Source organism: Elephantulus edwardii, unplaced genomic scaffold (genome assembly GCF_000299155.1).
Source record: "Elephantulus edwardii isolate Elephantulus edwardi_28Jun2011 unplaced genomic scaffold, EleEdw1.0 scaffold00094, whole genome shotgun sequence".
In the NCBI taxonomy this organism is placed as follows: domain Eukaryota; kingdom Metazoa; phylum Chordata; class Mammalia; order Macroscelidea; family Macroscelididae; genus Elephantulus; species Elephantulus edwardii.
The window spans coordinates 10,275,816-10,298,163 of NW_006399844.1; the positions used below are offsets into that span (position 1 = coordinate 10,275,816).

General features: G+C 43.7%; 1 protein-coding gene and 1 pseudogene across 4 annotated transcripts in view; both read left to right on the forward strand.

Moving 5' to 3' along the window:
- Positions 1–22,348, forward strand: part of NXN (nucleoredoxin) — a 198,161-nt gene that overhangs the window by 119,726 nt on the left and 56,087 nt on the right. The gene's annotated exons all lie outside the window — the stretch shown is intronic.
- The window catches only part of LOC102865940, a 5,585-nt pseudogene continuing 5,100 nt past the window's right edge, over positions 21,864–22,348 (forward strand).

The window sequence follows — 22,348 nt, forward strand, 5'->3', positions numbered from 1 at the left end:
GTTTAGGGCTGTTGTACATAGGGTCGCTATAAGTCTCAGGCGACTTGACAGCACATAACAACAACAACCTCTGAGATTACAGTGCAGCTTGTTGCCACTAGGCTACCAGAGCTCCCTGACATTTTTGTTTTATAACATTAAATTTTTTAAAAATCTTCATTGCTGTTGACTCATAAGTAACCCACAAGTGATTTTTCAGAGGCTGTAAATTACATAGAGGGATATTGTCCATCTTTCTCCCAAGGAGCAGCTGGTGGTTTTGAACCACTCACCTTTAAGTTGGCAGCACAATCTTGTATTCACTAGGCCACCAGAACTCTCTATACACATTAATTACCATTGCCAATTGGCAGCATCATGGTAGATGGAGAAGAGATTGGGGTTGTTAATAGTTTTAGCTTTCTGGGTCCCACAATCAATATTCTTGGCATAAGCAACCAGGAAAGCAAAAGAAAAATTACATTAGGAAAATCTGCTGTCAGAGACGTCTCCATGTCAGTCTAGAGACTAAGGTCCACCTGATCCAGGTCATGGCCTTTGCAATGCTGTGCATCAGACAGCTGGATGATGACCAAAGATTACAGAAGAAGAATTAATGCCTTTGAGTTGTGGTCCTGGAGAAGATTATTAAACATACCATGGACTTCAAAGAGAATAACAGGCCTATGCTGGAGAGGGTGAGATCCAGCTGCTCCTTAGAGGCAAGGATTTTGAGACTCCATCTGACGTACTTTGGCATGTAGCTAGGAGAGGCCAATCTTTGGAGAAGGCTATCAGGCTCGGAAAAGTGAGGGACAGCGCACGAGAGGAAGACCCTGCTAACTGGAGTAATGAAAGTAGGTGTGTCAGAGATTAGCTCAGGATAGAGCAGAGTTCAGAGTTATTGTTCATAGGGTTGCTGTGAGTCGTAGTCAAATGAACGACACATAACAATGTCACTAATTATAATGTCTAATCTGTCAATTTGCTGCACCGAGGTAATCTGGGTTTGCTGTGATGCTTAACCTTGAGCCACTGGGGGTCAAATGCCATAATGGCTGCCCATGGTGGACAGTATGTAGTGGAGCTCCCAGTTTAAGACAGGTTTGGAAGCAGGAGTGGCTTCCACTTCCTATACCATGTACCTCTGAAAACTCTATGAACTTGGAGAAAAAAGGTAATTATAGAAAGGCTTCAGGCCTTTTGTTCATAGGGTCGCAATGAGTCGTGCTTGACTCCATGGCAATCAACAACAGCAACAGCATTCAATCCCTAGGGAGCTCTGCTGGCATGGTTAGGGAATTGTGCTAATAACCCAGGGGACTCACCTCTCTACCAGCCACTGAGGGAGAAAGATGGGCAGTTTCCTTCTGTGTGATGTACAGTGAACTATGAGTTGACTCTGACTTAAACGCAATGAGTTTTGAGACTCAACACCTTATTGCCCTCCCTCCTCCCCCATAAAGAGCTAATTATTATATGGTACTAGCAAGCCCTATGCAGTACATAAATAAGCATTTTACCCATCGTTTCCTTTATATGCCAATGTTGTATTATCCTATATTCAAATAGTTTATGTACCCATCAGTCTTCCCTATCAGATTGACCCTTCTTTGGGGGCAAGGCCCTTCCATTTTATCTTTCTCTCTTTAAAAAAAAAAAATCTTTATTTTGTTGTTGAGAGTCTGCATAGTAAACTGACTCAGCAGTTTCTCCAGCCTAGTTCTGTGATGTTGATGACACTCATCAAGTTGTTGTGGCCTTTTGCATTTTCCTTTTCTGCGGTGTTCCTCTCCTTTTACATTTGTTGTCTTTGTGCCACCATTTCTTTGCACATAGAAGAAACAGCATAGTAAAGGTTAATATGTTTAGTTACTGGGGAAAGACAATTTTTACAAGCTTAGGGGTGACTGTTAAAGGTGTTGACCAGTAGTAACTCATATGGTAGGTCTTGTGTACGTGCTTGTTTAAGAGATGAAGGACCATTTTTGGGTGATGTAGAATGTGCTGTGGATTGGTTCTCCAAAAGTACCCATGGGAGTGTTTCACAGGTGAAGAGAGGTTCAACCAAAGCAGTCATCAGTGAAGAGTATTACCAGTTGGAGAATTAACTGTTGAGTGTTAACTGTTGGAGTTAGTCTGCTAGTCAATGAGATTTATTCTTCAGCTTAAGAGCCAGTTTCACAGAAGTCCATTCCCTGCACTGTTGACACGGAGTTTTATGGAACAGTCTTAGAGAAGTTATGTCACATATCTAGAATTTACAAAAGAGGATGTGAACAAGAAATACGTTTATAGAGTTCTGTGCATTTCATCCTCTACTGCCTTCCTCAAGTTCAATTTTTTTTGAAGTTCCAGTCGTATGCAAAATTTCAGTGTTCCTTGACATGAGGTGTGTAGGCATCATTTCTAGAGGCAGCTGGAACCTTTCTTTTTATCTGGGCACCTGAGTTTCTTATCCTCTTGCCCCCTGTTCACCCCGTGGCTTTCCCTGACAACTTCCTCTTGCCACCATGTTTCTATACCTGCTGATTCTCTGTAATGCCTTCTCTCTAGTTTATCAAACTACTAAGCTCTTCCCATTCATTTCCCGTTGATCTAATCCGATCTTTAACTTTGAAGTGTATAGTGAGGCAAATTAAAAGCTTTGAGATTATAGGCTAGGCTTGGAATTCTCACTGTGAATTTCCTGACTTGGCTTTGTGAGTCTCAGTTTACTTATCGGTAAAAAGGAGTTGATGATAATAGCACAGAACACAAATGATATACCGGCTCTCTCTCACTCGCGCTCTCTCTCTCTCTCTCTCTCTCACACACACACACACACACACACACACACACACACTCTGTAACGCTTGGAACTCTGTTGTGTAGTGTGCAGGGAGAAGCACTGCAAATTCAAAAGCAATGCCTCTCAGGTGGTTCAAGTCCACCAGTGACACTTTGCGAGAAAGATGCACAATCAACTCTCCTACAGCCTCTGAAAACCTGCAGGAAGGTCAGCTATGAGCTGATTCTGACTCAACAATAATGAGTCTATTTTGGTGGTTTTGGAGTATTTTGTTTTATTTGCTTATTTTTACAAAGAAATGTTAAATAAATTGTATAGCTTGTTACTATATGACTTTGAGTCTCTAGCTGACCCTCCAGTGGGTTTTCATAGGCTGTAACTCGGATTAGGGGAGATTGCCCACCTTTCTTCTGTAGAGCTGCAGGTGGATTCCAACCATGTGCCTTTGGGCTGGCAGTGCAATTCCTTACCGCTAGAGCCACCAGAGCCACTTGTTGTCATTGTTGTTATGTGCCATTGAGTCACCTGCAACTCATAGCAACAATAGCTCTGAAGCGTGCCCTATTCTGAGCTAGTCTGACTGACTCCGACACACTTAATGCCATTGCCCTAATCACTGTATCAATCTATCTCATCCAGGGTATTCCTGTCCTGTGCTATCCTTCCACCCTTCCAACCATGATGTCCTTCTCCAAGAATCGGACCCTTCTGGCCACATGCCCAAAATATGACTCAGAGCTTGAAAATCTTAGCCTCGAAGGAGAAATTTGGTTTCACTATCTCCAAGACAGACCTATTTGTTTTCTTGGTGGTCCCTGGTATATTCAAGACTCTTCTCCAGCATCAATTCTTCTATCATCCGTAGTCATTGTCCAGCTCTCTGATGCATAGCAAGTAATTGCTAAGGCCATGGACTGGATCAGGTGCACTTAGTCTCTAGACTGACATCATTGTTTCTCAGTACTCTGGAAAGGTCCCTGACAGCAGATTTACCTAACACAATTCATCTTTGATTTCCTGACTGACAGTGCTAAGAGTGTTGATTGTGGTGCCAAGCAAGCTGTAACTGTTAACAACCTCAATCTCTTTTCCATCTGTCCGGTGCTGCCATTGGCCCAGTGGTGAGAATCTTTATCTTTGATGTTGAGCTTTAATCCATATTGAAGACAACAGTCCTTGACCTTCTGCAGCAAGCACTTCAGGTCTTTAGTTTCAGCAAGCAAGGTTGTATGTGTCATCTGCATAACATAGACTGTTGAATCACCATTAGTTTGTTGAATAACAGAACCACTAGAGAGCTCTTTAGCTAGTGTTTCTATTTTGAATTAATGCTGCCATTCATGTCTCTTCTGAATTTTCCTTTTCTGTTGTCATTTTTGTCCTTTGTTCTCAGCTGACTTATTTCTTCATCCAAAGCAATCCTGGTTCTCTCGGGCAGGCCTCTCCCTGTGAGAACGATACTTGTCTGTAGATATGGGCACTATGCTCTGGAGCCGAGCTCCCATGGAGAGGAGTTTGACTCTGATTTAGAGCAGCAGATATTGGGAAATTGGACGGAGCAGAGACGTGCTTATCTCACCAGGCTAGTTTGCTGCCCCCACCTCCACCTTTATCCATTGTCCCACTTAATAAATGAACTATGACCTCCCTCTGTTTTTCTCCCAGGGAAATGATTTGAATGAAATGGATTAAGTGCTTTTCCTTAAACAGATATGGGGGAAATGTGTTTCTTTCTCTGGGAGGGGGAGGAAGGTAATTTCCTACAGGTCCATTTGATGTTATCGTCATTGTTTATATGAACAAAGCTTCTGGAACTCACATCCAGGGACCTACTCCCACCTCCTTCTGAGAGAGGGTAAACAGGTGCCAGAAGAAAGCTCCACTGAGAGACAGATGCCCCCAATTGGTGATCTCCACGGTGATAGGCTACCTGTGACTGACATAAAGGGTGGATTTGAGCTCTCCCTCCCTGCCTTTCAGCTCACTGTCTGGGCCTGTGTTTGGCAAGTTGGCCGAAAATGTTTTCCTGGGTTAGTGGTGATTGCAAGCATGGCCTCCAACTTAAGAACTGTGAAGTTCATTGTGCTTCAGAGCCAAGTATAGGTGATTCCAACCCCTTTGTTCAGAAGAACGGACGCTGGAGATGAGATTTCTCACCTGGTTTATCAGGGCTCTTACTTCTCCTGTGATGTTCCTCTCAGCCTTCCAACTCTTAATCAGATTATAAAAAGACCGTTAAACCCCGTTTATGTCTCCGCTAGATCGTACACGTTTGATCTAGAGTGTTACTAATGAGTAGCACAGAATGGCTCCAGTGTGTCACAGATGGTCAGGATGGCACAGGACAGGGCAGCTTCGGACCCATTGTTCATCACTTCACTGTGAGTCATAGTCAACTCGATGACACTTAACAACAACCAGTGTCCAGCAAAACCAGTGCCTTGCTCAAGTAACTTATCTTCAGTTTCCCTAACCTCGTACCTTTGTCCTATGCTGGAGGATTGGAGTTAGGATGCAATTTAGATGCAATAGAAAAACAAATTTCAACAGTTTCTTCACCTTGACACTTTGGTGTTTGCAGCCAGATACTCCATCATTGTGAGGGGCTGTCCTGTGCCCCGAAGGGTTTTTTAAACAGCATTCCTGACTTCTGCCCACTAGGTATCGGTAGCACCCTCCTTCTCCATACAGTTTTCACAGGACGTTGCCACAGTTTACTGTACAGCTGTGCTCCGTGGAATCTTCAGCAGCTGACTCTGGGGAAGTAGATTGCCAAGCCTTTCTTCTTAGGTGTGTCTCCCATTGCTGTTGAGTTGGAAGGTTGGTTTTCGAGGCTGTAAATCACAGGAGAGGGGCTTGCACATTTTTCTCCCAAAAGGCCACTGGTTGATTGGAATCACTAGAACAGCGTGGTGTTTTGGGGTTAATTGTGAGCTCCATTCACAGTAAGTCACCAGAGCCCCCTTTTGGTGATTCTAAGGGGACTTGAACACCTAACTCTTTGTTTAGCACCACATGTCCTACCCAGAGACTTCTGGGATACAAAAGAGTAGAGGAAATAAAATAACAGAAAGCGTTGACCTCATTAGCATGTTCATGCATTTCTCCAGATAATTTCTAGAACTGAAAACTGCTTTCAAAGGGAGGGGTCATTCCTTTGCAGGCAGAACTCCAAGACTTAGTGTTTCCACCGAAATGGACATAAAGCCAGTTGTCCTTCAGAACGTCTTTTTGAAGAATTGTTTAAATGCTGCAGAAATAGTAACAAAACCCAAAGCTCACTGTCATGGTCATAGTTCTGACTCATTCTCCATTGGGTTTCTGAGGCTGAAAATTTTAATGGGAAGAGATTGCCCACCTCTCTCTCTCAGAGCCACTGGTGGATTCAAACCACTGGCCTTTTGGTTCGCAGTCCAACACACTAATGACTACGCCAGCAGGGTTCCACAGAAATAATGCACTCAGGGCCTTTCAGGGGCTTTAGTGACCTTCCACCTTGTAAACAGTGTGAGGTAGTAACCCTCGTGGAATCAGACAGAAATGTGCCAGGAACCTGCAGTCGCCGGCCCAGAGCTTCCTGATTAGAGAGGATGCAATGGCACCTGGTGAGTGGGAAGCTGGGACACTCCGGCCGGGGACAGTGTCACAACCTGAAGGAGCAGCCATCATCATCCATTCACGATGGCCGCCTCCAAGGCATCCAACCTTTGATGTCACCCAGCGTGTGTAATGACAGCCTGCCCTTAGAAGAGAAAGCAGATTGGTTGGAAAGTTAACAAATAGTGAAATAGAAAAGGAACTAGGAAAGAGAGGAAAGGAATGGTTTGTTTGATGGAGGCTAATTTCCAAATCTGGAAGTTCGTCTCCGAACGAGAGCAGACTTAACCAAGGCCTATGACTCGAGGAAGTCTGCCTCCCCCTCCTCACTTATGGGAGGATCTGAGCATCTGGGAAGAGAACTTGCAGGCACAGACCCAGGAGAAGCAAACTGCCTGGGTGTTTTGGCTGCAACCTTGTCTTCTTGGTCCTTCTGTATATTTTCTGTCCTTTGTTCTCCTTCTACAAACACATCCTGAGTGGTGAGCCCGACACAGGATCCTCCAGGCTGAACGGAGCAGGGACTCTGCTCTTGAGAAGAGCTCTGGTGGGAGTGAGAGGACACAGTGATGCATGTGGAGTGATGTGTTTGATGACTTCGCCTTGAGTATACTGATGAGGGCAAAGAGCTGTTCCCTGGTTCAGCTGCCTGGTTGAGGGTCTTTCGGATGGATGTGGAGTCAGGAAGATTTCCCTGGGGGAAAAGTTTATTGTTGTTGAAAGTAACAGTTCTTTCATGAACAAATAGTTGACAGTTGTTTGGTAAATGGATCAAAATCTATCACCATTCTCACCCTCCTTTTCGGAATTGTTCCTTCCCCATTAGCATAAACTCACTGCCTTCTAAGCTTTCTAGCCTTCTGAGTTGCTGTGGTCATTTTGATCCTTTGTTGATACTTGTTTAAATGAGTGTGATGGTGGGCGAGTGGGTAAGGAGCTGCTCTGCCAACCCAAAGGTACACAGTTTGAATCCACCAGCTGCTCCATAGGAGAAAGATAAGCAATCTCCTCCCTGCATCTTCCTGCCTCTGAAAACTTGCTGGAGAGTCAACTGTGTATTGCTTCTGACACAATGGTAAACAAGAAGACTGAAAAACCTCATTGTCAATGTGATGAAACCAATTCATAACTGACCCTGCACTGGGGACTTGGGAGGAGACTGCCCATCTTTCTCACCTGGGAGCTGTCAGTGGATTTGAACTGGCCTTTCGGTGAGCAGCATGACTCCCTGTAGATGAGGTCACAGTCTTTATTAATTTATGCTAAACTCCTGTTGGAGCTCTGGCGGCATAAGGTGTAGTGTATCTTGCTGCTACTGCAGTCAGCAGTGTGAACGTGCCAGCTCCTCCACGGGAGAAAGATGGGCTGTTGCCTCCAGTAAAGATGTAAAGCTTTGGAAAAACAGCAGGAAGTTGCTCCCCACCAAGACAGGGCAAGAGAAGTTGGACTGGGCTTGACAGCAGTAGGTTTTGGGTTTGTTGTTTGGTTTAAAGAAGACTCAGGGGGAGCTCTGGTGGCCTAGTGGCAAGGAGCTACAACTACAATCCCAGAGGCGCACGGTTCGAATCCACCAGATGCTCTGCCGGGGAAGGAGGGACAATCTCCTCCTGTACCAGTCAGATCTGATTTGACGGTACACTCACACAAAAATAATAAAATAAAATTAAAAAAAAAAGAAGATGTCAGGATGTGTTTGAGGTTTAAATATTATGTCAGTACAGTAAACTTAAGGGCTCATCCAACTTCCATGGCCCCTCAAAATCTAGATGCCATGAGAATGTGGAATGTTATTTTGTATCTTACTCCCTTTTGGTTAGGATTCTTCTATAGTTTCTTGGATTCTCCCAGACACATTTTAATCACATCTCGAAGAAAGAGTACTACAGGTTGCCATCCAGTCAAGGAGTTAGGTAATCAGGACATGCATGGAAAGGCAGATCAGGCACAGGGAACAGCATATGCAAAGACCAGAGGGAGTGGATTCCAAGGTATCGCTGTGACTATTGACGCCAAGGGTATAGATGGGGAGTCAGTGAGGGCAACAGAAACAAAAGAACATGTGTGGTAAGGCTTGGGGGCTACGGGCCGAGGATGAGGTTTTAAGGTTGTATTATATTAAGCAGTTTTACTAAGATGTCCCAGGCTGCAGAATGAACAGCCAGTGGGTAGAAGGTGAGGGTGAAGGGTCCGAAGGATGGAGGCAGGAAATCCACCCTGAAGGTGCTGCAGGAGTCTAGCTGGGGAGCCCCCAAACAGCGCTCATAACAAAGCACACAACCTTGTCCCTGCACCCAGAGATGGCCAGGTTCCTGAGGTCGGGAATGACAAGACAAAAACTTCATCCAGGGTCTTCCTGTCTTGTCCACTGAGACAAGTTCAGCGTCTCCCCTGCAAGTTAATTGACCCCTAACCCATTCATTTAGAGTTTTGAATCACCCAAGTATGAAGACTCTCTTTGCTCTTATGCATCACAAGTTTGTGATTCACAGGGCCAACCTGTGGTTCTCAGGCTTGGAGAAAAAGCCAGTGGTGGTGGTGGTGGTGAGCTGCGTTGTTTTGATAAACTTTTCCTTCAACAAAGAGACGGTATACTTCTGTAACTCTGCACGCTATATCCTGAACCTAGTTTCAGGGACTGGAAAGAATGTAGAACCCAGGGAACTTGCTGACCAAGCTGGCATCAGTTTTCTCTCCTGTAATATGTTTCCACTGCACCATCCCAACACCAGCCTGAGGTAGGTTGGCACCAGCTGTGTTTTGCAGCAAAGTGGTATTTGAATGTCGGCCTTGCCCTGACCCATGTTCAAATCATTTGTTTCACTAGGAGTATATATTTCGAGATAGCAAACAAGATTAGCCCCCATCCAGAAGTTTAATTGCTGATTCGGTTAAAAAGTTTTCTCTTGATAGGGCCTGGGCTGAAATTGAGCAACCTCAGAGGCCGCCAGGACATCTCAAAGAAGCCCCCCCCCTTCTTCTTTCCTTATGAAGACAGAATGACTTGTGCCATTTAAGCTGCGCTAGAGAACATAACAGAGGTACAACCACTCAGATAAAATCACTGTTGAGGTGTTGACATAGCTTTCTGATATGTGTGTGTGTGTGTGTACACACACACATACACATACACAGTGATGAATTTACAAAAGTGCATGTTGCTGTTAGGTACCATCCCACAGAGTCCACTACAACTTGTAGTGACTCTATGAATAACAGATCTGAACCTTGCCCCCTCTCCTGTGCCATGCTCAGGCTCTCTGTCTCACCCAAGCCCATTGTACTGTGTCAATCCATCTCGTTGAGGGGCTTATTCTCTTCTGCTTACCCTCTGCCTTTCCAGCATGGTGTGCTTGTAGGGAATAATTGGAAAGATAAACTATTATATTGCATGTGTGTGTGTGTATATTACATATATACATACATATATATTGAAATACAAACATGTGTATATGTGTGTGTGTATATATGATTTGTCAGTTCAAACCCACCCAATGATCTGCTCCTGTAATATAAAGAATTCAGTCTAGAAATCCTTATGGTCTGTTGTGCTCTGTTGGTGGGGTCACTATGAAGTGGAATTGACTCGGTGACACCCCTTTCTCTGATTAGACAAGCAGGTTAACTATTTGTATCAGTTAGGGACTCCTGGGAAAGGTCTAGGCAGGAGGTAAGATGACAGGCAGAGCTAGCCTGTTTTCTTTGACTTTTCTTCTGTACTGGGAAGAAGTGACAAGGCTTCAAGGCATCCAGCCCATTCCTGGCCAGCAGGCTGACTGAACAACTACAACTCTTGGGTCATCTGCATTTTCACAAGATTTTCTAGTCTCTCACTTAACAACTCTGGTGGCCTAGTAGTAAGAAGCTGTGCTACCATCCCAAAGGCAAGTGATTCTAATCCACCGGATGTTTAATGTGAGAAAGATGGGCAGTCTCCTCCCATGTGATTTACTGCCTCTGAAAACCTGCTGGAAGGTCAGCTGTGAGTCGGTTCAGACTTAACAGCACACAACAACAATAATGCTTAACAACTGGGCTCCCCCCCCACTTTTCTTCTGCAATGCCAAATATATTCCTTAAGAAACTCTTTAATTAGAAGGATGGGACAATTATGTTTTCTGTTACAATTAGCTTTGAAATGATCTCTGAGTGGGAGTCTGGTGAAAGTCTTCTGATGGATGTTGGATCACGGAACTGTCTGGTGAGGGAGGAAATCCAAGATGAGTTCTTGCTTCACACGCAGCTCTGTCTCACAAACCTTCTGCAGATATACACAGGCTGCCCGGCAAGGCAGCAGTGAAGGTGGACAGACCCCAGTTTGCTCCTCTGTTTTATTTCCTCAGCCCTTCTGATTTAATAGCTTTGAAATGACTGTTTTAGTCCTACAGTTTGGAACAAGAGAAAACAAATTTAGCATTCTTATATACCTTGGAAAATTCAGGGAGCAGCAATTTGTATAAGACCCGGGGTTTAGGTTCCCCAAGACAGAAATAAAGACTTATTTTCCCCACTCCTACCTTTTTATTTTGGAACATTTACTGAAAAGTTAAATAATGGTATAATGAATATACATTGTGTGCCTCTTGCCTAAATTTAACAACTTTAAACACTTTGCCACATTAAGTTTTCAGATGCTGCTGCTTGTCTACTTTTGAGGTTCTGTTACATAAAATTGCACATATGTGTGTAAGAATGAATATGCATGTCTTTCCTCCTGAGCTGCATCTTCACAAATTGTATTCTATCAATGATGTTTTACTTCTACACATGCAATAAGTATTTCTTAAGAAGAATGATGCTCCACAAAACACCACCACTGCTATTCTCAAGAAATGTAACATTGTAGATGAAGCATAAAGGCCACAGTCTGAACTGTGTCTAATTGTATCCTGTGAGTACATTCAGTGGAAACATTTTAGTCAAGAGTACCACAAATTGTATCTGTCTTACTGTATGCATGTCACTAGAAGAGACATAAAATCTTTGTGTCTATTGTTGATGGTGTTGAGTTTGAACATTTGGTTATTGCAAAGACTTCCAACTCTGCTGCTTCTCTCTCTTGTAAAAGCACTTTATCTTGCATAATTAGATAGCAATAAGTTGTATAATGTTATAGGCCTATAGCAATATTCTATTCCCATAATTTTTTTACTTATCTACTTTTTGCATCCATTGATATATATATATGTATAAATGATCCTTACTTGAATCTGCCATCATATCTATGATTGCTGAGTGATGACTAAAAAAAATAAAATAATAACCATGCCTGTACATTTATCACCTTTAAAAAAAGAGAAACACTCATGTCTCCCTTTCTTAGTATTACTTCAGGCTCAGGAAACTTTATTAGAAATTCAGTTGCTATATAAGCCATTAATCTCATCTTCTTATGCTAAAAAAAAGAAAAGAAAGAAAGAAGGAAGGGAAGAAGGAAAGGAAGGAAAGAAAGAAGGAAGGGAAGAAAGAAAGGAAGAAAAGAAGAAAGGAAGGAAGGAAGAAAGGAAGAAAGGAAGGAAGGAAGGAAGGAAGGAAGGAAGGAATTCAAACTTACGATTACCGGGTTGATTCTGACTGCCCAATAGGGTTTCCAAGGCTGTAAATCACCTGGGTAGCCAAGTGCTGCATCTCTCACCCCTAGAGCAGATGGTGGCTTCAAATCATGGACCTTTTAGTTAGCAGCCAGGAACTTAACCACTGCACCACCAGAGTTCCTGCTTGTACTTTGCTGTTGTTATTGTTGTTATGAGATGTGGATGGGTCCACAATGACCCCTAGTGACACTGTGCATAACTTCACCCTGGCCTGTGTCATCATCATGAGACCTGCCCTGATCAGGCTTGTTGATGTAGCCACCGTGTTCATCTCAGGGAGGGTCGTCCTGTGCTATGACAGCTCCAGGTTTGGTACATGGGAGCTTTTTCAGGAGGTTCTTAAGTCCTTTAACGTTCTCTGAACAAGCATTTACTGAAAATGCTCTCAGCCATACTTGTCCTTTTTCTGCCTTTTGAAAGAGAAAGGGTATTTAGAAACCACAGTCTGGGCATTCAGTGTGCTCATCGCTAGAGGTATCACCTATTTCCAAGCACTTAGAACTAAGGAACTGAAGTAGTTTCAGAAATCTTGAGTTCACACTGATGTATCAGAACCAGAGTTCTGAGGACACTAACTTACTTGTCTCCCACCATGTTTGTATCCCCCTTGCTCCTTGGTGAAACGTCTCTCCAAATTTATAACACTGACTTAACCAATGATAAATCTACATAAAATTCAAGATTTCTTTTCAGTGTCTTGTTCCCAGACTATATGCACAAGTATCCAAAAGTTATTTGAATTGCTCTTTTTTGTAGAGTGTTGACATTGTTGGGGACCATTAAGTCCACTAAAAGTCACAACCGATTTTAACCTTCTGTTTTCCTACACCAGCCTCATGGTCTCCACCAGGCTCGAGTCCACTGTCACAGTCATGTGACATGGAGGATTTTCTTCTTTTGTTGTCCTCTCCTGACAACATGCCCAACATATGTGAGACAGAGTTTGATCACCTTGGTTCTAAGCACTGTGCTTGCATTTCCTCCAAGAAAGATCTGCTTCTTCTTATGGAAGTACATGAGATAGTCAGTACTCTTGATTTGTTTGTTCTTTTGGCAGAACACAGAATCTATAATTAGAAGACCCAGTGGCACAGTGCTTAAGCACTGGACTACTAAATGAAAGGTTGGCAGTTTGAACCTATTCTCTGCTCCATGAAAGAAATGTGTAGTAGGTCGCTTCCACAAAGATTGCAGCCATGCAAACACTGCAGGGCAGCCTCCCCTGTCCTGTAAGGTTGCTGTCAATCAGAATCCAATCAGTAGCACCAAAGACCAACAATCTGTCATAATTATGATAGATTTCTGTGTTTCTTTTCATGAGTGAGCTCTGGTGGCCTAGTGATAAGAGGTTGAGCTGTGGTCCCAAAGGCACGCAGTTTGAACCCACCAGCTGCTCTCTGGAAGAAGGATGGACAGTCTCCTCCAATGTGATTTATTGCCTCTGGAAACCAAAATAAAAGAAAAATAACATCATGGTCTGACTCAGGCCATGGTCTTTTCCATCACTTGCTATATATCAGAGAGCTGGATAGTGAATAATGATGACAGAAGAATTGATGTCTTTGAGTTGTGGTGTTGGAGAAGAGCACTGAATCATGGACTGCCAACAGAACAAACAGATATGTCTTAGAGAAGATGCAGCCACAGTGCTCCTTGGAGGCAAAGATGATTAACCTTTGTTTTGCATACTTTGGGCAAGTTTCTAGGAGTTTCTATTTCTTGGGAGAGGACATCATGCTTGGAAAGGTATAGAGTCCATGAAAGAGAGGAAGACCCTCAACCAGGTAGATTGACACAGAGACTGCAGCAGTGGGTTTGAGTGCATCAGCGATTGTGAGGATGGCACAGGATAGAACAGGGTTCAGATCTGCTGTTCACACAGAGGATCGCTGAATTGTAACCAACAGTATCTACCACCACCACATTCATACTCGACTCTGCTACTTTCTTTCCCCTTTATACTTTCAATTTTATTTTATTCTTTTAATGAGTGAAACATTTATTTGGTTCAGAAGTCAAAACTGTAAAACAATCTGCAGAGAGAGATCTGGCTCTCGTGCCCAGTGGTAACTGTTCTCACTTGTTTCTGAGTCAGCCTTTGTTTCTTCGTGGTAGCGAGGTAACTGGTCGCACCTCACTGTGCCCGGCCTGGTCCTCTGTGTACCCACGGGAGTGGTCTGAGGGCCTGTTCTCAGGGTCAGCCAAGAGCAGTGGTGACTCTTGAGAAACAGAATGGAATGTGGAACTCCTTGTCAGCCCTCCTTCGCTTAATGTGCTCGGTTTGTCTGTTGCCTAGTAATCTGTGAGAAAGACAAACCCGCTGGGTGGGAGGATAATTAACGGTTGGCTGGGAGGACCTGGGGTTCCGGCCTTTCAAACTGAATGAAGATATCAGAGTTTGGTTTTGCTGGTCCGTTTAATTGCTTTTGACAGGAGTGGAACTGGACTCTGGTATCCCCGGAGCTGAGCTGGGAGCCGTGAAGCAGATTCTGACTAAGCAGACAGGTTGCCCCTCTTAGTGCCGCTGTTATTTTGTTCTTGAGTGATTTAGGTTTCCCTTTCCTTTCAATTCAGTCTCTAGTTGGAATCCGCTCCTACCCTGAGAGTGGTCGGGAGCAAGCGCTTGTGCAGAATAAACATCTTGCGGAAGTTAATGCTTCACATTTGTTGTTGTTCCTTACTTGACATTAAAAGAGCTTTTATAAACAATTAAAATGAGAAAACGCAAAGCAAAAAATTCCCCTAAACTTAAAATGACCTCCATAAGAGTCTCACCAGCATTTCTTGTCTTAACTCCTTTGGTGAATTTGGTGAGTGGCCCTTTATCCCACTTCCAAATGGCAACTTTGAACTGTGGGCAGATAACGGCTAACACATCCATTTGGTTCCATTAAATATTGCTTAATGGGTCAGACTGGAGAGAACTAGTCTTAAAACTGCCACTGGGCAGGAAACTGAATCTGAAAAATATTTCCTGGAATGACGTGGCCCTTTTCTGGTGTGGTGGATTTTCACGTACAGGAATTCTCTCAAACACTGGAGGTGGCATGGCTTTTGAACGAGATCCTTCTGATAGTAAATCATTTTGTCAGTTGTCTCGTGGAGGAAGAAGTCCATGGTGAACATTCCCACACATTAGTTATGGTAAATACATCCAGAAAATGACCCTTTGCTCCTTCTTGGCTGGGGAAGAGGAGTAGGGTGCAGATATCTGGATGTGAGGTAGGAAAGGAACGAAAAAAGGGTCCTTTCTTAGAGTTAGGACCTCCTCATAGCTAACCTGCCGGTGGGCTTTCTGAGGCTGTAAACTAGACAGGAGGGGACTCCCCAGTTTTCTCCCTTGGAGTGGCTGGTGGATTCAAACCACTTGCATTTGAGTTGGAAGCACAACTCCTTAACCACTAGACCACCAGCTGTGCTACTGTTTTCATATCTCAGTCATTTCAATGCTACCTTTGAGATTTGGGCATGTGAACATGCAAGTTATATTAGTTTTGATTTAGTCTTTTTCTTTAAACCTACTCACCTGTAAAATTTCGTTTTGTTTCTTTGTTAAAAAGGGAAATGAGCAAGTGTTGAAGAAACGGTCCCTGTTTATTGGTATGGAAACTAAAGCTTTTCCCCTAAAGTAACTGAAAAGACAGAGAAGATTGAAAGTGCATAACAGTCTCACGGTGGGAGTGACTGTTACTGAGAGAGGGAATTTGTCCCACCGGAAAATGATCTTTATCAGGGGTAAAAGGTAGGGATTTAATTTAGAGGAGTATAGCCCTGTTGCCATATTTGACTTTAGGTAACTGAAACCATGGAAGGTGAAGATGAGGATAGAGGGGGCCCTGATGACATTTCACCAAAAGGGAGATTTTGTTTAAAAGGTGAAGGTTAGTGTGAAGTTCAGCTCGCTACTGCTCTGCTTTAAAGTGAGCACAATCTTAGATTATCCACGAGAGTAACCTCTAAGCGTTTCCTCGCAGAGTATGAATTCTCTTGCTCAGGAAAAAGGCAGTGACTTTAACATTGATTGGACTTCCATAAGTGAGGCACCCTTTGATGAAGTCTGAGGTTCCCAGCAGGGACAAGATGGAAGACCATTGTCCCCTCACTTTGGGCTTCCACGAAAGACTACTACTGGCCAAAAAGTGCCTGAGCTTCCTCCAAAACTAACTCTGAGTCTGTTCTGGCCCACCCGTGGATGAGGAGGGGATTGTGAATTCCCAGTGTGTAAAAGCCCTTTAGACAGCTTGGTCAAAGAAACAGTAGCAAAGCAGATTGAAGCTCCCTAAAGCTCTCACAGACTATCCAGCTTTGATCAGTGCTCCCATTTGGTTCATTTTCACAGATAGACGATCTGTGATGGTAACTGAATGATGAGACTTGATTTAATAGGGATGCTGTGGTATTTATGTTCCATCACTTTGGAATATTCATAGCTGACCCTCCAGCAGGTTTTCAGAGGCTGTAGATGACACAGAAGGAGGCTGCCCTTCTTTTTTCCTCAGAGCAGATGGTGAACTCGACCAACTTCTTACCTGTAGCTCCTCAAAGCCGTTGTGTTACAAAGTTGCTAAAAGCTAGAAGTGGTCTACCACTAACTTTAGACTAGTTGGTCTGTAGCTTTCTGGCAGTGATTAGTGAGGTCAATTATTTGTTCAGGCTTCTCCTCATTCAAGATGATTAACTTGCATCATACATGGCCAAAGAAGGTGTAGCTGTATTTTGTTTTAGAAAGGCATTGTGCCCACCTCATTCTAAAGTACCATTATTAAAACCTTAGGAACATGTTACAGAGAAGAGGGGCCAGAATGGAAACCCGTTTCAGTCTCTTTGAAAAGACTCCCTCAGGAAAAGATTTCTGGCTGTGATGCTCACAAACAATCTTAAGGAACCTCAGTAGCCCAGAGCTGAGCTCACCACTTGGCTTGTGACCTTTTCCAATCTGCAAAAGCAAAGATCTAGCAAAGCCACCAATATCTGATGTTCCTGGTGAATTTCTCAGTGCAGTGATAAAAAAGCAACAACCCCAAAACAAACAAAAAAACCCACAATAGAACAAAAACATAACAAGGCAGTGGGCCTGCCTTTCATATAAAGCACTGGCCCAAGAAACTCCAAGTTAAGCAAGTTATTAAGTCACTCATTGGCACCATCTGCGGTCTGTCTTGCAAGGGTAGATCAGCCTCACCAGTAAATCCAGCTTTACTGTGGATGATGTGACTGGGCTTTGTAGCTGTATTGTGCAGAATCTACCTTGGTCCAAGGAGTCCTGGTGGTGTGGTGGTGAAAATGCTCATCAGCTATTCAGAAGGTTAGCAGTTCCAACCCACCACCTACTCCTCAGAAGAAATATGTGGCAGTCTGCTCCATCTGACACACTTTGGGCAAGTTTTTTTGAGAAACCAGTCCTGAGAGAAGGAAAGATGGCTCAGGATAGGGCAGGGTTCAGAGCTGCTGTGCATAGGGATGCTGTGAATCTCAGTTGACTCAATGTCACGTAACAGCAACAACGACAACAGTGAAAGACAAGTATATAGCAAAACCCAAATCCTAACTCAAACTGTTGCTGTCAGATTGACTCTAACTTCATGACAACCTCATATGTATCAGAGTCAAACTTTATTGCTGCTTTGAGAGCTGTCATAATTGGATGACTCTACAAACAGTTGAGTTGGCACCAGCTCACAGCTGATCTGCCCTTGGGTTTCCGAGTCTGTAAATCCCATGGCAGGAGATTTCCCACCTCGCTCCCTAAGAGCTGCTGGTGGGGTGGAATCCCCAGAGAGACATGGCCATTGGGTGAGCGGTGCGACTCTGTGATAGTGCTACCTGGTTCGAAGTCCACATTCAGGGTGCCAGCTCTAGGGGAAGGCTTTTCCTCTGTGTCTCCTATTTCTAGGCACTTCCTAGCTCAGGAACCTGGGTCCTAAGGCTTTTCTTTCTCAGAGGTGCCAATTTCAGCTTACTTTTCTTTTTATTCTTTTTGAGATAAAAGATATTACAAGCCACACCCCAGAGAAACTCCCTTATATCTATCAGGATCAGAGCTGCAGTGGGATTAAGGGTGTTGTGTCTCACCTTTAATCCTTTTAAAACAATTTGATTTATCAGATCATGAGAGATCATAACATAATCTCCACATTGCATATATACATTTAGGGGAGGTGAACACACACATTTCAATTCGTTTAATGACTGATCTTTCAGAAGCTGATCATTCACCACGTCTGTATTCTGAGGCATTTTCTAAGGCATCTCTGAGTGGACTTAAACTGCCAACCTTTTAGTTAACATGAAAATACATTAGCAGGACTATGTGCTGGTGTTTATGCTGTCAAGTCAGAACCGACGCGCAGCTGATCCTCCAGTGGGTTTTCAGAGGCTGTAAACCAAGTGGGATGAGACTGCCCATCTTTCTCCTGTGGGTGGTTGGTGGATTTGAACTGCCTGCCTTTGGATTGGCAGTGCAATTCTTTATTGCTAAGCCACCAGAATTCCTTAGTAAGACTTGTTTTGGTGACCCTCCAGCAGGTTTTCAGAGGCAGTGACTTACACCCTTCTCCCACAGAGCAGCGGTGGATTCAAACCATGAACCTTTGGGTTGGCAGCACAACTCCTTACCACTGAGGCAACAGATCTCCAACCAGTACAACTATATTTTAAGACCCCATAGATTTCCAGCCTCTGGCGTGTGCAGCTTGCCCTACAATGGACTTAAGATCCATCCTCCAACTAGAATAAATCCAGTCAAGCTTCCAAAAGACCTCAGCTTCTGAGGGGTTTAATGTTTTGCTTTTTCTTTGCAAAGGCCTAGGTTTTAGATTGCCTATCTTCGCATACTTAGGGTTTGGGGCTTTTTCTTAGCTTCAGCTATCATCATCGGAAAGAATTTTGGCAGATGCAGGGCTAGATCAGGACCCTCTTATCTCCACTCCCCTTAGGGAACTGCTGTTGAGTTGCCTGACTCAAATGACAGAAACCATTTTCTGCTGGTTTTGATTGAGCTCTCTGGCGCACGGAATAGGATTTGTTGTAACACGTACATTCCCCCTGCCAAGGTACACAGAGTCCAGAGGTTTAGAAGCTTGTTTTATGATTTCCCCCCACCCTCCCAAACTTAATTTATTCTACATATCCCATGGCAGAGCTAAGCATTTGTGGGCACTTGGCAGCCACAACTGGTGGTGGATCAGATGGGGCCTCGCCGATACTTGTTCAAGGATTGAGGAATGCTGCCCTCTGGGGCATAGTTTCAGAGAAAGAGTTGTTCTAATTCAAACAAAACTTTCAACAGACTTGTTCATGAGCAGAATGTATGGACGAAGGCTGGGGAATATTTCCCCCACATTTCCATCCTGAAGTAGCAGTTGAGTTTTTACTAGCCTTGGAGAGTGATCACTTCTCTTTGCAGAGCTGTCCTTTAAAGAGCCCTGGTGGTCACTGTGGTCAAGTGCTGCATTGCTGACCTAATGCTTGTGCCTTGGACGTTTTTGCCGGCTCTGTGGGAGAAAGATCAGAAATGCTTTGCTGCCATGAAAAGGACATCGTGTGGTGCATCACCAAGTTGGAACTGACTCATGGCTGACCCTCCAGCACATTCTCAGAGGCTATAAATAGTGAAACATTCTTCTAGGTTGTATAGCCCTGGTGTGTCCACTTGCTGTACAGAGGTAACCTGTGGTCACTGTGAAGCTGAACACTGTGACACTGACATGTCAAATGCGATAATGTTTACCCATGGTGGACAGTGTTGGGTGGAGCTCCCCGGTTAAAACAAACTTGTAAGCAGGAGTGGCATCCACTTCCATAAACAGCTTGCCTCCAGAAACTCTATGAGCCTGGAGAAAGGGTGAAAGTCATGCAAATATTGAGGACTTTTTTTAATAGGGTCGCTATGAGTCGCCAACGACTCATTGGCACTTAACAACAACAACATAGATCGCATGGAAGGAAACTGCCCATCTTTCTCCTGCAGAGAAGCTTATGGATTCGAACCATATGCCCTAGGGTTGGCATTGCAACTTCTTACCACTAGGCCAGCAGAGCTCGTACAACTAGAAAACTCCGTGGGGCTGTTGGACTCCATGTGAGTAGCGCTCCTGTGAGTTCCCAAGAGTGAAACATTGGCCTGATGACACCTAACAAAAGCGCGGCTGTCCTAGACCCTTCTATGGTTCTATTGGACTCAAGTGATACCAGGACTGGAAAAAAGCAAGAATCCTGTGATGGTGTTCAACTTCTCATTTAATATATTAATATAGAATAATTTTAACCATTTGTAAGTCCACTCAGATAAACCAACTAAAAGTTTAAAATCCCTTTAATTGAAAAATATAATAGGAACAGGGTCTCCTCGGCCTGTCAGGATTGTACCAGGTATGATGAGGACTTTTGAGTAGCAGGAAACTCCTAGTGACAACTGTGCTGTATCCTGGAAAGCAAAAGTTAGAAATTCCAGATTCTTTCATTTAATCAACACATGGTTGTGGTTTTTTGGTGGTTGGGGTTTTTTTTTTGTTGTTGTTGTTGTTGTTGTTGTTGTTGTTTAGTAGGCCTGCTATGTGCTGGGTACTAAGCAGAGCATCAGTCCTGCCCTCATTGAATTGCATAATGAAAAGAACAGTAAGTGCTATGAAGGAAAAGGACCTGGGGCACCTGGTCTGGAGTGAAGGGGTTCTGTAGCACAGTGGTTAAGCACTCAGCTGCTAATATAAGTTCAGTGGTTCAAACCCACTAGTATCCCTGTGGGAGAAAGATGAAGCACTTTGGTGCCATAAAGATTAATAGTCTTCCAGTTTCCCAGCTGACTACTTGTCCAGGAGGTGCCAACCCTTAGTCTTGAAGAATCAGGAGACAACAAGGAGCCTCGACGTCTTTTCCACACTCTGCTGTGAGCAGCCGGTGACGCATGGGTTTCAGGCTTTACCTGGCTGTACATGGGGCAATTTGTCAATCGATCTTGGGTGAGGTCAGCCCTTATGGGTTTTGTCTCAATTTAATTCCCTTGAATTATATTACTGGGAAGAAAAAAGATTTATAGTCTTAGAAACCTTATAAGGCAGCTCTGCTATGTCTTATAGGATTAAGGATCAACTTATCAAGAATCACCTAGACAACAGTGGGTAGATCTAGCCTGGGTTGGTGAGTGGGCAGTAGTCAGAGAGGTTCCTCTGAGAAATGGCATTTCTTTAGCCAGGCCTAAGGGGAAAACACTAGGGCGTAAGAATAGTGTTGAAAGGAGAGTGATGTGACTCAACTAGAATTTCCTGGGAGCTTTTAAAAACGTTACCTTTTGGAGTCTCACTTCATGAGTGTCAGAAAGCAGATGGAAGGAGTCACTGTCCCAAAAAGAACTGGTCAACACTGAAAAATTTCAGGATGCACCATATGAACATGAACCAGTGGTAACAAAGGAAGATGTTCAAGCTGTGCTGAAGACACTTGACAGAAAAGAAGCCACCTCCCCCCAAGAAGGCCCCAGGGATAGATGGGATACTGAATGACATTTTTCAACTAAAAAATGCAACCCTGGACATGCTTACCAGTCTATGCCAAGAAATTTGGTGGACCAGTGACTGGCCCACTGACTGGAAAAGATCCATAATTGTTCCCATTCCCAAGAAATGTGATCCAACAGCATATGGAATTATCAGCCAATACTATTAATAGCATATGCAAGTGAAATATTGTTAAACATCACCAAATACAACTGAAATAGTGCATCGACAAGGAACTGCCAGAAGCTTCAGCTGGATTTAAAAGAACCTGTAGCACCAGGGATATCTGGTGACTCGATATACATTGTTGACATCAAATGGATCCTGGCTGAAACCAGAGAATACCAGAAGAATGTATATTTGTGTTTTATTGACTATACAAAGGCATTTAACTGTGTGGATCACAACGTCTCAATGGCTAACATTGAGAAGAATAAGATTTCTAGAACTCTTGTGTTTATACAAAATCTATACCTAACTTTCGTTCTTTTCCGGCGTCCAAGATGTCGACGCGAGGATGGTGGTGGGTCCTCCGGTGCAAAATTCCGGATTTCCCTGGGTCTTTTGGTAGGAGCTGTGATCAACTGTGCTGACAATACAGGAGCCAAGAATCTATATATCATCTCTGTGAAGGGAATCAAGGGGCGACTTAACAGACTTCCTGCTGTTGGTGTGGGTGAGATGGTGATGGCCACTGTCAAGAAAGGAAAACCAGAGCTCAGAAAGAAGGTACACCAGCAGTGGTGATATGACAACGAAAATCATACCAGAGAAAAGATGGAAGTGTTTATTTTGAAGATAATGCAGGAGTCATAGTAAACAATAAAGGCGAGATGAAAGGTTCTGTCATCACTGGACCAGTTGCAAAGGAGTGTGCAGACCTGTGGCCCAGGATTGCA